This window comes from Sminthopsis crassicaudata, chromosome 4 (genome assembly GCF_048593235.1).
Source record: "Sminthopsis crassicaudata isolate SCR6 chromosome 4, ASM4859323v1, whole genome shotgun sequence".
Lineage (NCBI taxonomy): Eukaryota > Metazoa > Chordata > Mammalia > Dasyuromorphia > Dasyuridae > Sminthopsis > Sminthopsis crassicaudata.
The window spans coordinates 443861238-443880569 of NC_133620.1; positions in this window are offsets into that span (position 1 = coordinate 443861238).

Genomic DNA, 19332 nt, shown 5'->3' on the forward strand with positions numbered 1-19332 from the left:
ATGAATAATTCTCCAATTAATAAATAGTCCGAGGATATGATCAGGTAGTTTTTTGATGAAAAAAATCAAAACAATTTATAGTCATATGAAACAATGCTCTAAATCATTATTGATTAGAGAAATACAAATTGAGGTATCATCTCACATTTATCAGATTTGCTAACATGATAGAAGAGAGAAAAAAAACAAATATTGGAGGTCATAAATGTTAGGACAGTGATTCACTCTTGGTGGAACTGTGGACTAGGTAACCATTTTGGAAAACAATTTGGAATTATGTCCAAAGAGCTATAAACTATTTATATTCTTTGACACATCAATACCAGGTCTGTAAAGGCGTAAAATTCTTTAGTTTACAAATGAAGAAATTGACCCAGAAAGAATATAATGTCTCAAAATCACATACGTAGTGACAAAGACAGGGTTTGGTTCCATTTGAGTTATACTGCCTTTTCTCATTACTTTCATGTTGCGTGGTAACCATGCAATCTGAATCTACTGTGTGGCTCAAATGCTGCCTTTTTCAACATCAAGAAAGGTGTCCTTATTCAGAATGTAATGAGAAAGTACATTATGCAAGGGGACCAATACTTGAGGTGGTATCTACTTGAGTCACCACATAGTAGCCTTGTCAGTTTCTCTTCAGTATTTCCTAAAAAAAACCCCAGTAGCCTTATTGGCTACTAAAGGGTGGTTAACTCAGCCGCTTAGATTCCTCTTCTATCACCAAACTCATAACTTCAGCATCAATACTAGACAGTTTGGACTAATTCCTAATGGTTTTGACCAGAATTAATGTAGAGTATGAAATGGAATGTTTCTCAAAATATTAAAATACAAAATATGTTCTGTTTTCAAATAATGACAACTCACCCCATCCCCCTATCTCCAGGTCTTCCCTCTCTCAGTTCTTGACCTCTTCCAACAAATACCTATTCAAAAATATTGTGATCATAATTGTCTCAAATGTTTTAGTGTAAAATGTGTTAGGTTTAGCAATTTGTTCATGGCAATATATACTTCCAGTATTCTCCTAAAATTTCTCCTATTTGCTCTTCAAAATCTTCAGATATAACTGAGAGATATACCCGACTATATAAACTCATAACTCATGAAAAGGAGCAAAAGAAAGGACTATCTTCACCCAATCTCAGCATTATAGGATAGAATTCCAAATAAGTGGTAAAGAAATTCAGAAGTTCACCAGTATAGCAGGATTTATAACATTTAGCAAGTTCAGCCTCCTGGAATGCTTTCTCTTTTCACAACTCTTGTTTTTGTTGGTGTCTCTGTCACCAGGATCCTCAATTATCAGGCCACTTCTGCACTGTTTGGTCTCCCACCCATTTCACTCATCAGTAATTTGTATTTGCAACAGCAGTAACTATAGTCCTAGTCTCACCAATATACTTCATGGAAGCCTAACAATATGAGTCCAGTGTCAGGGATTGCTCAATTCTGAAACTTTCAGGATGGCCAAGAAATTCCACTACTGTGGCCAAGGGAAGGAAGAGAGGGAGCCAAATCTGGATTCTGCAGCATACAAATCTCATCTCTATCCTCCAATCAAGAGACTTTTGTCCTCTGCAAGTAAGAGTTCACTGAGCAGCCAGAGGTGATTGGAGGTAGGCCATGATTTTCAGGTATTCATTATTTCAGATTTATCTTCAGCTTGACCACACCTGGAAAATTCTTGCCCTCTCTGTTTTTCCTTTTGTTATCTTCTTAAAGGAGGTGTTAACCCTTTTCAGGGAAAGAGAGAAGCATTATATATGCTTCTCCATTTTCTTCCCTCATCTGGTAAACAAGTTTATTTTCCTCAGTGCCTTCCAGCTGCTGGCCTCTTATCACAGAAAATCTTTTCAGCTTGGGAGTTAAAATGGAACTGATTGCAATTGGGTTTAGCGCTCTAATGACATCTCCCCTCCCCCTTTAAATGATCAGAATTTCATTGTTAATAACAACAATATTAGCTGGCATTTATATGGCTATTCTTTGCAAAGCATTTTTCATACATTGTTTCATTTAAACTTTCTTAATGTTTTTAATTATTTTAAAATGTTATCACACTTATTGTGAATTTTAATTGTTATAATAGTTAAATATGGCCAAATATAAAGTCTCGGGAGTAGGTATTCCACTGAAGATCGCCTATCACGTTGGCATTGATCCATTAATGGCTACTTTTTGAATCCAATCATTCAACCAGTTCTGAATTTATTTGATTTATCTATTCAAATTTATTTATCTTCCCTATCAGCCTGACTATTTGCTTATGGGGATGACCAATCATTAGAACATGTGTGAATATTTTCTTTCTGGTTTCTTTCCAAGTGACAATGGGGAAACTTGACATGAGGCTCTTAGCACAGGGCTACCTCTGTCTTGGGTAACTGTCATTTCCTGACCTAAAATGAATAAATATTCTGATATGGAGGTAGTTAGGCAATTGAAAGAACTCAGGAAATCTAAAGGTACCAATAGTTGTTGGAGATGAATAGTAGCTGAAATGGCCACTGAGTGGGCTACCCTAGCCAGGAGAAACATATACAAGAAACTTTGAGAGGATTCAAAGAAGGAATAAAAGGATTCTTAGTAACAGAAGTTGTTTATTTTATGAGTTATCTTAGCTAAGGAATTTATTATCAAGTGGAACACCTACTGATAATGAAGTTCTCCATACTTCAGTTTGTTTTTTGAAAGCAGACTCATGTCTGGGCAAGAACATTCCAGCACTTGTGCTTCATTGAAAAGGACTATATTATAAAGAATCAGTCATGGAAATAACTTGGCACTTTTACTTTAAATGAGTATTTCAAGAAGAAGATGTCTAGGCAACCATGAGAATTTATGAGAACCTGAGGTACCACTAGCAGTTTGGAGCTAAATAGTAGCAGCAGAAATGGTCAATAGTAGTGGAAGTGCCAATATAATTCTATTTTTATTTTTTCTAAATTTTAAAGTGAAATAGTAATTTTTGTGATATGTCTTCCCATGTGTCTCTGTATTCTGTGGACATTTACTTTGCTTTCAGTTCTATGCTATTATAGAAAATGCTGCTTTAAATATTTTGTTGACCAAGGGCCTTTTCTTTTATCATTGACCTCCCTAAAATATTTGGCAGTAGATTCTCTGAGTCAAAGCATTGGGATTCTAAATGGCAGCAGTGGGAAGGGAGCACATTCTTGGCATAGGGAATTGTCTGTGAAAAAAACAGGGAAAACAGGAAATGGAATGTTGTGTATGAGGAACAGCAACTAGGCAAGTTTGATTGGAATGTAGAGTGTGTGAAGGGGAATTAATGATGTGTAAGAAACCAGAAAAGTTATGCAGGGGTCATTTTGTGAAAGATCTTAAAAACCTAACAGAAGGCAGCTATATGGAAAATAGATTGTAGCTTTTGTTTTGCTCTATCATAACTCTAGGCCTATCTTGTTCTGGTATGCTTCTAGCTAAGTTTGACATTACTAAAAAGGTCTATGACTAGGTATTGTATTCCTGGAAGAAAACTAAGGGAGACTTTGATGCCTCTAATGATAAAAGATTTGTCCCACTTGTTTGTGTAATTTTTAATGATTTATTACCATTGATATTTTATCTTTAAATGCTAGATCTTAGAAGTTCACCTTTAATTATATCCATTGAGTTCATGAACTGTCCCCAAAATTCATCAATTTCAATTATTTCCTGTTCTGTCCTCCCTATTTCAGTTTATCCATTGAGAATTTTGTTGCCTAGACTCAAGCTTCTTAAACTATGGTTCACAACTTCATGTGGGGCTAAAAAAGGTAACTGAAGAAAATAATACACTAAAATAATACACTAAGAAAATAATACACTAAAAATTAGAATTGAATAAATGTAAGTGAAGGACTTGATAAGACTTCAACAACCAGTCAAACAAAACCAAAAAAAAAAAAAAAAAAAATAGAAGCAAATGTGAAATACCTCATTGGAAAAACAACTGGCCTGGAAAATAGATCTGGGAGAGACAATCTAAGGATTATTGGACTTTCTGAAAACCATGATGAAAAAAAGAACCTAAACATCATCTTTCCGGAAATCATCAAAGAAAACTGCCCTGATGTCCTAGAACTAGAAGGTAAAATAGCCATTGAAATAATTCACCAATCACCTCCTAAGACCCCAAAATGAAAACTCCAAGGAATATAGTAGCTAAATTTCAGAATTATTGAATCAAGGAAAAAATATTGCAAGCAGCCAGAAAGAAACAATTCAAATACTGAGGAGCCAGGATTACCCAGGACCTAGAAGTTTCCACCTTAAAGGATCAAAGAGCCTGGAATCTGATATTCTGAAAGGGCTTTAATATCAATTGACAGAGAGAGACAGAGACAGACAGAGAGACACAGAAAGAAGAGAGAGACAGACAGTTTTAGCTTTATCAGCTAAAATTATTTTTCTTATTTATATGCTCATGTCTTTCCCCTTTTCCATTGATGAATTCTTCTTGGAGCCTCCAATAAATCAATCAATCAACATTTTTAAGTGCCTACTGTGTGCTAGGTACTGTGTTAAGTGTTAGGGACAAAAAAATTGGCAAATAATACTCTTTGTTCTCAAAGAGCTAGCAATCTAGTAGGGGAAATAACTTGTAAACACATATATACAAAAGAAGTACTATATAGGATGATAGATATAATTAACAGAAGAAATTAGAATTAAGAGAAATTGGGAAAGAATTCTTGTAAAAGATAAAAATTTTACTTGGGACTTAAAAGATACCAGTGGAGACAGTGGGTAGAGATGAGGAGAGAGAGCATTCCAATTAGGGGACAGACAGAGAAAATTTCTGGAGGGGAGAGATGAAGTATTTTGTTTGTGGACTGAGCAGGAGACCAGTGTTATTGGTTCAAAGATTACTTGGTGGAAAGTAAAGTATAAAAAGATTGAAAAGGTAGAAGGGGTTAGGTTATGAAGAGTTGGATGTCAAAAAGAGAATTTTGTATTTGATCCAGGAGGTGATAAGGAGTCATTGTAGTTTATGACGAGTAGGGGAGTGACATGATTACATCTAAGTTTAGTAAAATCACTTTGGTGGCTGAATGGAGAATGGATTAGAGTGGGGAAAGACAGCACACATACTCATCAGCAGGCTATTTCATTACATTTCTCCATTTTGAGGAAAGATCTTGATCATCCATTCTTCAGATTTCATCACCACATGGCCTCCATGGATATCACTCCAATTACCTCTTCCTTTTGTGTATTGTCTTCCATCTTTAAAACATAAGCTCTTTGAGGGCAAGCACTGGTTTTCTTTTAGCTTCTATCTGTATCTCTAGTGTTTGGCACATAGAGAATGCTTAATAAATATCCATTGATTTGACTAGTTTTATTGGGGGAAATAATTTTTTTTAATCCATGATTACAATGATAGAAGTATTCCTAAATGAGAAAACTGCCTATATCTATGTAATTCAGCACTTTCACCATAGCCAGCTCTGAGTTCAGCTCTCTGTCCTCTAAGCCATATTACCTTTCTTGAGAATGTCACATACCATATTAAACCATTTTCATAATACCTTTTTGACCCAAACATGATCTCAAAGATAAAATTTGAAAATATTTTCGTCTTGCCAGTTATGATAATATTATACAAGTTCTGGCAAGTCTTACCAAATAAATTAAGTATAGGCTTAGTTACCTAAGGTAAAATGAGACATTGTTACATTATCCTCCTGGTGATAAATTTGTTTTGGTCTCAGCAACTTATTACGTTATGTATCAAGAAATGAAACTGTTGAGACCTGCTTTGGTGGAGTGACTCATCCATGTGGATCAATCAATCAATCAATAAGAATTTAAGCATGGGGTATACAAAGAAAATTTTTTAAAAACCCAGCCTCTGTTCTCTAGAAGCCCACATTTCAAAGGGGGAGACAATGCATAGAGGATAGCCAGAGAAAAAGTCTCAGAGTTGCAAAATGGAGCATCTTGGTTGAGGAATAGCAAAATAGCCATCGTCACTGGAATGAAGAGGACATGATGGGGAATATGTAAAGTATAACAAGTTTGGAAAGGTATGTGTGTATGGGTGTATGTATGGGAATATGCTACAAAAGGTTTTGAATGTCAAACAGAATTTTGTATGTGATCCTGGATGTGACAGAGAATCACTGGAGTTTATTGAATAAGAGGATGACTTGACTGGACCTGCACTTGAGGAAAATCTCTTTGGCAGTTGAATAAAAAATGAATTGGAGTGGGTAGAAACTTGAGATAGTAGACTATGGCAATAATCCATGAATGAGATGATGAAGGCCTAAACCATGTTGGTAGCAACATAAGAGGAGAGAAGGGGACATATTCAAGAGATGTTGCAATGGTGACATTTATAGCCTATGGCAACAGATTTGATATGGGGCATGGTGAGAGAAAGTGAGGAGTCATTGATGACAAGTGGGCTGTGGGCCTGAGGTATTGGGAGGATGGAGTTCCCCTCTATAGTAATAGGGAAGGTGGAGGAAGGGAAAGGTTTAGGGAGAAAGATGAGTTCAACTTTAGACATGTTGAATGTATGATGTCTACTGGACATGCAATTTAAGATATTTGAGAGGCAGTTGGATTTTTGAGATTAGGAATCAGCAGAGAAGCACATTTTGAAAATTATCAACATAGATGTGGTAATAAAATCTGTGAGAGGTGATGAAATCACCAAGTGAAATAGTATAGAGGAAGAAGGGAACAGGACCTAAGATAAAAACCTCTGGGACACAGGTTAGAGAGCTTTGGATGAGAATCCAACAAAGGAGACTGACAAGCAACTGTTTAATAGGTAGGAAAAGAAATAAGAAATAGTTGTGTTTCAAATGTCTAGAGAGAAGAGAGCATCAAGGTGAAGAGGATGATCAAAGGCTGCAAGAAAATGACAATTAGGAAAAGGCTTGTTGTATTTGTCAAATAAAAGATCACTTTGGAGAGAGCAAATTTGGTGGATTGATGAGGCCAGAGGACAGAAGCCAGGTCATAAGGGTTTAAGAAGAGGGAAACAGACAGAGGGAAGGAGGGAGGGAGGAAGAAGGGGAAAGGAGAGAGGGAGAGGGAGAGGGAGAGGGAGAGGGAGAGGGAGAGGAAGACAGAAAGAGATGGAGATAGACAGACAGAGATAGACAGAGGAGGCATCTCTGTGATTAAAAAATTTAATCACAAAGCAAGAAATATAGGATGAATGATAGTGGAGATGGAATGTCTGTATTCATGTTTAAATGGAAGGATTGTGTCAGAAGTTCTCATATGTCAAGAAAAGCCCAGATAATTAAAGGTATCTCACATAACTGACTTGTTGCCTAGAATACCTAAATGATATTACTCAGTGCATTGTTACCAATTCTTCTCGTAAATGTACAGTTTATAAGACTTCAAGAAGAAATTTTTTATATATACATCAAAGAAAATAAATTGATTTTTCCTGAGACTCTCAGAAAACACTTGCTTCTCCACTATGAGCAGCCTTTCCACAGAGGCATGTATATCTTCAGTCACAAAGTTGTTTTTGTTATTGTTTGTCCTTCCTTCTAGAAGAGGACATCAGGGAGGGGATGCCATGCTATGCAAGTGAATTGTATTTGAGTGATAAAGGGCTGTGCAAGGTCACCTGCCTCACTTTCCCCTCCAGAGCCATCTGGGTTCAATGGTCACATACAGATCAGGATGACTGCAGATGGTCCTGGATGCAATGGGAGATCTTGGCCTTTTTAAGCTAAGATCTTCAACAGATTTCAGTTTGACTGAGGCTGAACCCATCAGTAATTAAAGTTAAGTAACAATGGAGGCAAAGAATCTCCTCTTTCACCTAGTCCAAAAAAACTAGATAAATAAATTAATATATAAACAAACAAATAATAAATAAAAGACTATAAAGCAGAAATGACTGCTATTTAAAGTAGATCTGAGTCAATCAGGACCCAAACAATGACCAAATGAGGCTTCAACAAGAATCAGATTGGTTTTGGTTTAAGGCATGATCCTTAAGAAATCTAGCCAGTAAATCCCAGGATATCTTGGGAGAGTTCAGGGTTCCCCTTGGAAGTTACCTCTCAAAAGTTTTGTGTAGCATCTACTGTAGTTCTCCAGAGCTCCCAGAAGGTGGTGTCTGTCCAATGTATAGAATTGCAGAACTCCAAGCTTAGGGTGCCCATCGTCTTCTTTTGTTTTTAAACCAGGCTGTCAATGAACATTTATTATGTACCTGCTATGTGTCAGGTATTGGCCTAAGCACTGGGGATACAAAAAGAAGCAAAAGACACTCCCTCTGGAGCTTATAATCTAATAAGGAGGCAATATTTTAGCCTGTAAAGCTCCTTTGCCTCACTTTGCCAATAACTTCTAACACATCTCAGAAGATGGCATCACCAGCCATATCTTTCCAGAGGAAGAACCTCTCTATTTCAGATTAACTGGGCCAGACCAAGGCACCTTTTCTCTGAATACTCTTCCTTGTATTATGATCCCACTGATCTAGTCTAGCCTCACAAAATTTTGCCTAGCATTAATTTAGAGGCTACATTTTCCCACCATCAGATGTCATTATTCCATATTTTTGTTGGAACTCCATTGTCTATTATCTTAGGAGAAGGAGAAGAAAAAAAAGATGATGGCTAAGAGGGGACACAAGTGGAGAAGTATCAGGGTTAAAGACTAAGTGGAGAGACATAGTAAAAGGGGAGGCAATGGTTGCTGAGGCTCAGGGATATCTTCCTGTGCCATGCTGGATTATGCTTCATACAGTTTGACATGTTGGGGTCTTTCTTTTCTCCTCACAACAGACTTTTAGTAATGGAAATAGCAGCTGCAATTGAGAAAGGAGTTTTGTTTCCTTGGTTGACTTGGTCTTTGTTTGGATGGACATCTGAGAAGCATCCAAAAGTAAAATGGGTGGGTGGCCTCTGGGTACAATCATTCATATTTCTGGTGGATTTGTCTCATGTAGAGAATACAGACTATTCCTCTTGTGTACTTCTTGTATTCTAACATATTTATTAGATGCACAAGTATGCATCTGTTCAACCTTTACTCATGTGGATATGGTATTAAAGTTCTTTTTTCACAACATTCTGAGGGAGGCATCTAAGTGGTACAGTGGGTAGAGCCCTTGTCCTGAAATCAAGAATATTTAAGTTTGATTTCAGACACTTACCAACTGTGTGACTGGGCAAATCATTTAGCCCCTGTTTGCCTTAATTTCTTCACTGTAAAATGAAGCTAATAATAGTCCCTATCTTCCAGAATTGTTATGAAAATCAAATGAAATAATTATAAAGTGCTCGGTACAGTGGCTGGCAATATTAGGGAATACATAAATGCCTTTATGTTAATAACAACAATAACAATAATATTGTTTTCATTTTATAGATAAAGAAATTAAAACTCAGATGTGAAATGAATAGAACCAGAAGATCGCTATACACTTCAATGTTGTATGAAGATGTATTCTGATGGAGGTGGATATCTTCAACATAAAGAAGATCCAACTCACTTCCAGTTGATCAATGATGGACAGAAATAACTACACCCAGAGAAGGAACACTGGGAAGTGAATGTAAATTGTTAGCACTACTGTCTACCCAGGTTACTTACACCTTCGGAATCTAATACTTAATGTGCAACAAGAAAATGGAATTTACACACATATATTGTATCTAGGTTATATTATAACACATGTAAAATGTATGGGATTGCCTGTCATCTAGAGGAGGGAGTAGAGAGAGGGAGGGGATAATTTGGAAAAATGAATACAAGGGATAATGTTATAAAAAATTACTCATGCATATATACTGTCAAAAAATTATAAATAAAATTAAAAAAAAAGAAAACTCAGAGATGTGAAATGATAGTTCTTTGATGTCATAGGTCTTAGAAATATGAGAATTGAAATTCAAATCCAGTTCTCTTATGACCCCCAAACTCTAGTTTTCTTTCATAATTCTTGCTAGATGGAAACTCCTTGAGAACAGACACTGGGCTTTATTTTGTTTGTGCTTTAGTGATTTCGATAGCATAGGGCACTCCAAAGTGAGGAAGTTACACATACTAATTCTGGTGGACTAAGTGGTTTGCCCAGTGTCACAAAACCAAAATCGATCAAACTAGGTCTTCCTGGATCTAAAGCTAGTTCTCTAAGAATTGCACCAAACTGCCTTTTGAATCGTATATAATTGGTGTTTTTTAAATGTTAGTGAAATAAATGCTGTTGAGGAGATAGAGAAAAAAGTCAGATATTTTAATATGTTGTGTTCCCAACAATCTAGATTTCTGGGCAAAAGGAAGTAAGAGGAAACGGCCTCTCTGTGTCATCCCTCAGCATCTCCAACATTGCTTTCTTAGAAATTCAAGACTGGATTAGGAACAAGTCTCAGTCTTGTCTTTAATGATAATATAAGCCAATTATAAATGGAGAAGATCAGAATATTTATCCAAAGAATTGAAAGGTTCACAGCCGCTAAATGCTCTTATGAAATTAATCTTGATAGATAACTTCATACCATCAGTCTCAGAACTTGGACTTCATTAATAAGATGTAGTGTTTTAATTTATTCAGTGGCAAAAATCATCTAAATCTCTCCTATTTTTGAAATTGATGAAAACATCAGATGTTTTTTCTCACGTGCCAGTTAAGTGTACTTGAATATTGATTGAATGTTGAGTTTTGAAAATTGAATATTGATTTTAAAATTCTTTTAAGTGTCATACATTAAAAAATTAAGATTCTCTTTAAAATCCTCATGGATTTTAATAGACTGCAATCTTTGATGTGTAGCTGTTGTTATGAAATAAATGTAATTGATGTAATATATTTAATTATTCCATTTAATTTTAATAGGATGCATTATACATATTTCCGTGCCCATTTGACAACCAGTTGTGTAGTTCTACCCTTGTAATTTTTTTCTTGTTCATTTTCTTCTTTGTGATTGTCTCATATATCCCCTTGCTTTCTAATGGAAGCTTTCTGTATATTTACCAAAAAATCAACTGAAGGTAAAATATTTATTTTTTTTAAATCTTGAGCAATCTTATATTTTATTTAAATGAAACAAAATACTTTAGGTAAATTAGAGAGAAATATTAATTAATTAGTTTATTAACTAATACTGCATATAATTAAACTATAAATACTTATCTATTTTGTATGGTCTACAAAATGAAGATATATTTTTTTCATGAACAAAAATAGAATTGTATCAGTGTACATCAGAAAATAATTTAGTCATTGCTTTGGAAGTATAAGCAGATATTTAACTTTGTGCAGCACGTGTCATAAAAAGGCACCAGAATGATCTGAACTGGTTAGGTTAGTTTGTAAAAAATGACTTGCTGAAAAATTCAGGACTCTACAAGTTTCATCTTGTCAAGAGACTTTGCAGGATTATCTTTGTAAAAGAATTATTTATTCTCTTGCAATTTTTTTTTACAATTTTTACAAAATTTACAAATTATTGATATTGATGTTACTATTCTTAAATGTAGGCCATCTTATTTTTTTTTTATGTAGTCAAATCTTGGGCACTTGGGGTTAATTTTTAGGTATCATCTCTCAGTGCATAGATAAATGTCTTCCAAATTTTCATCTCCTCCAGGTCTATTATCTCAGCTGTTTTCTGTTCTGTATCTTCTTCTGCCTGATGGGCACATATAGTTAAATTATTTTTGCTGCTACCTTAAAAGTATCTCATCTTTTCCTACTCCCCACCAAAGGATGGCCACTTTTGCTGGGTATGTGATAGTGGGGATTCTTTAGGGACATGGATTGGATCACCACATGGTCATTGAGAGCTTTTTCAGCTTTCAGATTCCATGATTCTGTGGAAAAGTTCTCTATAAATAATAATGAATTTAAAAATAAATTCTAGGACAGCTAGGTAGTGCAGTGGATAGAGCATCAGCCCTGAAGTCAGGAAGACCTGAGTTCCAATCTGACCTCAGACACTCAATACTTCCTAGCTATGTGACCCTGGGCAAGTCACTTAACCCCAATTACCTCAGCAAAACCAAAAAATAAATAAATAAATTCTGGTTAGTAGAAAAAATAAAAATAATACACATTGGTAAAAAGGAAAAATTCAACAATATTTAAAAATGAGTTTATATTTTATAAGTCACAACAACATTTATATATATTTGAAAGATAATAATATATAGGGTACTTCAACTTTTGGGACATCCTGTATAAATTACATTATTCAGTCTATAGAAATTATATTTACATATTAATTATGTACTATCATGTTGTACATTTTTGGATCTAAAATAAGATTGAGATGACTTTATTTGGGATTGCATATAAAATCTTGGATTTTTTGCAACAAATCCTCAGCCTCCAGTGGTCTGTAACTTATAGGTTAGACCACTACTACTTTGACTTCCATCTCTCTATCTTGTCTACAAGGATAATATTAATAATTTTGATTAGTAATTAATGCCTTGCTAAACTTGAGGTAAATTAGGTCTTTGATCTATTCTTGACCTCAAGTTTAACAATTCTGTTGAAAAAGGAAATGAAATAATTTATGAATTTTATGGGCATTTTTCAACCTTTTATGACCTGGCTTCTTTCCTACTAATTATGCTACACAAATTACACTTTCTAGGGACACCACTGATCAACTCACAGTCTTCAAATCCAGAAATCCTTTTTCAGTCTTCTTTATCTTGCTTGATCTATTTACTATTTAATATTATTGGTTGCCCCTTGTTTTGGCTACTTTCTCATCTCTTCATTTTAATAAACTCTCTGTCCTGCCTCTCTAGCCAATCCTTTGTTTCCTTCAATGAATACTTGTCTTTTTCCAGTGGCTTAAATGGATATTTTTTTATATTCTCTCCTTAGAAGATTTGTTCATTCCCACAGCTTCAATTAAAATATGGCTTCATGGCCTTATTTCCATCTCTGACCTCTCTTTCAAGCTTCAGACCTTTAACTCCAACAGCCTTTCAAATACCTCCAAGTTGTATTTCCTACTAGTATCTCAAACTCCATCTATTTTAAATAGAATTTAAAAGAATCTATCCCTACAAATTTACTTTTAATTTTGACTTTTCTATTTTCTTTAGTGACCATATCTCACTCATCCAGCCTTCTTTGTTTAGAATTTTGGTATAAACTTTAACTATTTCTCAAATCCCTCATATCCTGTATCCTTCACCTTTTAATTATCTGGTTAATTCTGTGAATTATATCTTTATAGTATTTATAGTATTTCTTGCATTTATCTCCTTTTGTTCACTGCTTATCAAATAAAAGACAATGAAGTTGAAAGATCATTGAAGTGCTCTCAGGAGACCTAGACCTTGTCCTATCTTTACCATTAATTCTTTCTATGATATTAAACATTTTTTTTGGTTTTCCCCCTGGATCAGGAGATAGGCTGAAGCTCAATTGTGAAAAGCATCAAATGCCAACAGAAAAGAGAAAAGGGACACTTCAATAGGAAATTATAATACATTTGAAATTCAGAGTTAACCTGTGCAGGGATGTCTATAATTTCTTTTTTTATAATTATTTTATTAACAGACAAACCAATCTTAAATGGAAAAAATACTTAATAGATATTAATAACATTAAGTAACTATAATTATTATATTACTATGTTGGTTTGATTTACTATTTTGGTACAAAGTTTTTCCAAATCTACAATTCCTCACAATTCTTTTTAAACTACTTATCTTTCTTTCTTTTTTTTTTTTTTTTTATTTATCTGTTCTAGTACCAGTTTGGACTATTGTCTTTTCTAGTTGTTAGGATTCTTACAAGGTGCTAAGTCACTGGAATGGGTATAATTATCTAATGGTTCAGTATGATTGATCTGATCCTACAAGGAAATGTTATGGGCCAGAACTTGAAACAAGGTACTGAGTGGAATTGAGGAGACAATGATTAAATCTAATTTAGCATTGATTTAATCTTACAACAAATAATGGTTTCCTAGTGATTAAATAATTGGTGTATACTCAGTGTGCACCATATAAGCAGGAAGTTCTCAGGGCCAAGGAAGACTTTGGGAAAACTACTTGGGAGATTCAGAGTGAAGATTCATTCCCACTTCAACCTTCATGCTGGCTAGAGACACTTGGACAAGCGCTCTCGGGAACCAAAGAGAGAGATAGGCCTCTAAGAAAGCTAACGGGGCTCAAGAAAAGATTCAGGACTTGGAAGGAGAAAATAAAGGATTTGGACTTTAACTCCTGGCTGCATTTTGGGACTATTGAACTGAACTGAAACTAAGGCTGCCTCCAGAAGCTCCTCAAGAAACCTGCCCCAAGAGAATGATTATGACTTAGAGAAAAAGAATATCACACTAGTATTCTCTCCTCCCCAATCCCAATGTGTGGTTTTTTTAAAAAAGCAAAATAACAACACTCTGAAAAAGAAAATCCTTTATAGATATATCCTTATTCTAGCAAAATAAATTCTTTCATTAGTCATTTTTATATTTAAGTAAATGTAGTTTAATTAAACAATTAATTACTTAATTAAGCTTTATGGTTTTAAACTGTACTAAGATGCTTAGAACACCTTGTGTTTAAGAAATTATGACAGCTCTTTTAATGATAACCAAAAAGTGGAATTTATAGGTGTGTCCTCTTAATGAGGAATGGGTAAACAATTCATAGTTTATGAATGTAATGGAATATTATTGTGTCATTAGAAATGATGAAATGTTTAATTGTAGAAAAAAATGAGGAAGACTTTCTTGAATGGATACAAAGTGAACTAAGTGAGCAGAACAATATATACAATGATAATGACATTGTTGCCAGGGAAACTGACAAGTATCTAGTTATGTATAATACAATGGAGTATGACGTGTAACATAGGATATAGATAGAATCTAGTCTGAAAGTTGGAAGACAGGATAGAGGCCATTGAGTCCAACTTTTATAGATAAAGAAACTGAAGTACAGTTTTAAAATTTTAACTTTTTTGGGGGGAATTATACATGTATAATCATTTTTCATTCCTTATGAATCATGTTGGGAAAGAAAAATCAGAACAAACAGGGAAAACCATGAGAGAAAAAAAAAAACACAAGAAAAAAAAAAGTGAACATGGCTTGTGCTGATTTACATTCAGGTTTCATAATTTTCTCTCTGGATATGAATGGTATTTATTGAGATTGCCTCAAATCACTGAACTGCTGAAAAGAACCAAATCCATCATAATTGATTATCACACAATCTTGCTGTCACTGTGTACAGTGTATTCCTGGTTCTGCTTGTTTTTTTCAGCATCAGTTTATGTAAATCTTTTTAAATTTTATTTATAATGATTTCTAAACTCAGCTTGTTCATCATTTTTAAAGGCCAAAAATATTCCATTTCTTTCATATATTACAATTTATTCAGCCATCCCTCAATTGATGGACATCTACTTTTTTCCAATTCTTTACTACCACAAAAAAAGTTGCTACAAACATTTTTGCACATGTAGGTCCCTTTCCCTCCTTTATGATTTCTTTGGAGTACAAATCCAGTAATGGCACTGCAAAGGGTGTGCACAGTTTTGTAGTCCTTTGGGCATACTTCCAAATTGCTCTCCAGAATGGTTGGATCATTTCACAACTCCACCAACAGTACATTAGTGTTCCGGTTTTCCCCTCCAATATTTATTATTATTTTTTCCTGTCATCTTAACTAATCTGAGAGGTGTGAGGTGGAACCTAAGAATTGCTTTAATTTGCATTTCTCTAATCAATAGAGATTTAGAGCAACTTTTCATAGGAGATATATGGCTTTAATCTCTTCATCTGAAATTGAGAAATGACTTGTATTCTTATAAATTTGACACAGTTTTTTTATATATTATACAAATGAGGCCTTTATCAGAAATACTGGCTGTAAAATTCCTCCCCCCCCCCCCAGCTTTGTGCTTTCCTTCTAGTCTTGGCTGTGTGGGTTTTGTTTGTGCAACCCCTTTTAAATTTAATGTAATCTAAGCTGTCCATTTTGCATTTCATGATGTTCTTCAGCTCTTCTTTGGCCATAAATTTCTCCCTTCTTCAAAGATCTGATGGGTAAACTGTCTCTTGCTCTCCTAATTTGCTTATAGTATCATGCTTTATGCCAAAATCAAGTACTCATTTTGACCTTATTTTCATATGAGGTATGAAATGTAGGTTTCTGGACTATTATTTTCCAGTTTTCCCAGTAATTTTTTGTAATAGTTCTTATTTGTGGGTTGGATTTTTAACGCTCTCTCTCACTTTTGTCTTCATTGGTTGTTGCTGAGACTTGGTTTGTGATATATAATTAGAATATAGTAGTGGAAGGAATGCATTCTTTAAAAGAAAATAAAAAAGAGCAGGAAAGTAATATACATTAAGAAGATATCCATTAGCTTATAATTAATGTGCAACAAGAAAATGGTATTTACACACATATATTGTATCTAGGTTATATCGTAACACATATAAAATGTATGGGATTACCTGCCATCGGGGGCAGGGAGTGGAGGGAGGGAGGGGATAATTTGGAAAAATGAATAAAAAAAAAATTAAAAAAATAAATAAATAAAAAAGAAGATATCCATCTAAGTTGGGAGATGTTAAATATCTTGATTTTCAAAAAAAAAATAGAGGGGAAAGATTTCAATATAAAGGATAAGAATTGATAAAATTCTAGGTGACATTAATAAAGTCATTTTGGGGAGTATATATATTATAATATATATATAATATATATAATTATATATACATGATATGTATAATATATATACACATACATACATATACACATACACATGCCATATCATGATTTCATTAAGAAAAAGTTATGTGAAGAATTTCTCCTTTATTGATTGGGGGAGGAAGGGATAAGCATTTATATAGAGTCTTCTATGTGCTAGGAGTATCCTAAATAATTTTTACAAATATTATCTCCTTGATTTATTACAGAATTAGTAGGATAGTAAATTAAAGTAATTCTAAGGATCATGGATGCCTGATTTTCAGTAAAGCATATGTCAAACAGTTTAGCATTTTCTTTGAAAACAAAATGAAAGTATGTAGAGAAAGTCATAGTAGATTCAGAACTGACTGAATGACTCAATAAGTTGATATTAATGGATGGGTGTGAACCTAGAAAAAGGTTTCTAGCAGAATGCCCCAGGGATCTCTCAGGCAGTTTAGCATTTTTATTAATAACTTGGATGGAAGCATAGATTTCATAATTAAATTTGCAGATGTCCCAGAACTGGGAGAGTACAGTTATCATGCTAAGAAATTCAAGATATTAAAAGATCTTTACAGTCTAGAACAATGGGCTAAATCTAATAACTTTTAATTTGAGATAGTTATAACCAATACCAAATTGCTTGCTGTCTTGGGAAGGGGTTAGGAAGGGAGGGAAAAAAAGAAAGAAAAAAATCTTATAAAAGTAAATGTAGGAAACTGTTTACATATAATTATAAAAACTAAAATTCTATTAAGTATGAAAAATAAAAATAATTAAAAATAAATCATCTACATAAGTATAACTTGGTGAAGGGGAATGGACTAGATATCAATTCCATTTTACTTTCTTTGTTACCAAAGTGAAATAGTATAAACATATAAGTATTTCAAGAATGTTTTGTTGTGAACATTTGTATTAATTTGTCTGTAAAAAATCCAGGGGTTTTAATAGCTCTTAACTGAAAATGAGTCAATTGGATACTGGGCCAGTTGAAAAAAAAAACCAATAGTTCACATATATTTATTAAGTATCTATTACATAAGAGGTGTAGCTAGGTAAAGAGTGGAGAGAGTGCCAGATCTGGAGTGAGGAATCTGACTCCATCTTCTTGAGTTCAAATATATGCTGAGATACTTACTAGCTATGTGACTCTGGGCAAGTCACTTAACCCTGTTTGCCTCAGTTTCCTTATTTGTAAAATGAGCTGGAGAAAGAAAAGGCAAATGACTCCAGTATGTTTGCCAAGAAAACCCCAAATAGGCTTACGAATTATTGGAGATGATTGATACAAACAAACAATGACAATAAACATTGAGATTACTTTAAAGTTTGCAAAGTGCTTTAAACACATTATCTCATGTAATTCTCTTAGCAACCTTGTGAAGAAAATATTGTTCTTATCTCCCTTTTAAAGATGGAGAAACTGAAGTTGAAAAGGTTTAAGTGGCTTCCACACAGTCTGTATAGTTAACAAGCATATTAGACAGATTTTAGCTCAACTCTAAATGCAAATTCTATCCATTGTGCCACTTAGGTTCTGTCAAGGGGGTTCTCATTTGTGCTCAAGTTGGATGATTATTCTTCTGAAGACTCTTCTAGCTTTAAGATTCTGGTTTCTATGATTCTGTAAATTGGTGAACCTATCATTTATATCTGATGTAATCTGGTTAGACTATACTCCTTCCCCCAAAGAGAGGAGGTGGGATACATGAACAAAAATAGCTAGAATGACTGACATTAAATGTATCCCCTAACACAAAACAAATCTTATAAATCTGTTTGTCTTTTTATGACCTTCTCATGTTTGCTGTACTCATTAGTATTTGGGGACTGATTATCCTGGAAAGACACTTCAGCTACCTTTTTCTACATTTGTCTTAAATCTCCTTGAATCATCTGAATCAAGCCTGTAAAATTCTGGGTTATAATATGGGAATATTTTGTTTGATACTTTATCTCTTAGAATAGAACCAATACCTGAACCTTGAATGGCCATAAATCCATAATAACATATGGCTCCTTGATAATATTTGTCCATTAAATTCAGATTTAGATAAATGGATTATGAAAAATCCATTTCTTTGTATCTTGAGATACAGATGGGAACAAATTAGCAAAATGTCTTCCTATAAGTTGTGGATGATGCTGAAAAGGATAGAATCAAGAAATTTATAGTTTAGAGCACTGTGTGGCCATGGGCAAGTACAACTTTTCAGCATCATTGTTCTCAACTTTGAAAGGAGCAAACTGGAATAGATTACCTCCTAAAAACATAGTCCACTTCTAATATTGAAATTTTGCATATATTCTGAGCCCATTTAAAAATGGAACAAACTGTGTGGCCTTAGTAAATCATTTAGCTTCTTAAGTCTTTCAATTTTCTTTCATTAGTATCTGTGTACTTCAAAACTCAGAGACAGCTAGATGGCATAGTGGATAGAGTATGAGAACTGAAGTTAGGAAAAATTGATTTGAAATCTAGCCTTAGACTGTCACTAACTGTGTGACCTTGCACAAGTCAAACTCTATTTGCTCAGTTTCTTCAAATGCAAAAGGGGGATAATGATTAATAATAATAATAATCCTACTTCCTAAGGTTGTGGTGAGAATTAAGTAAGATCATTTTTATAAAGGGCTCAG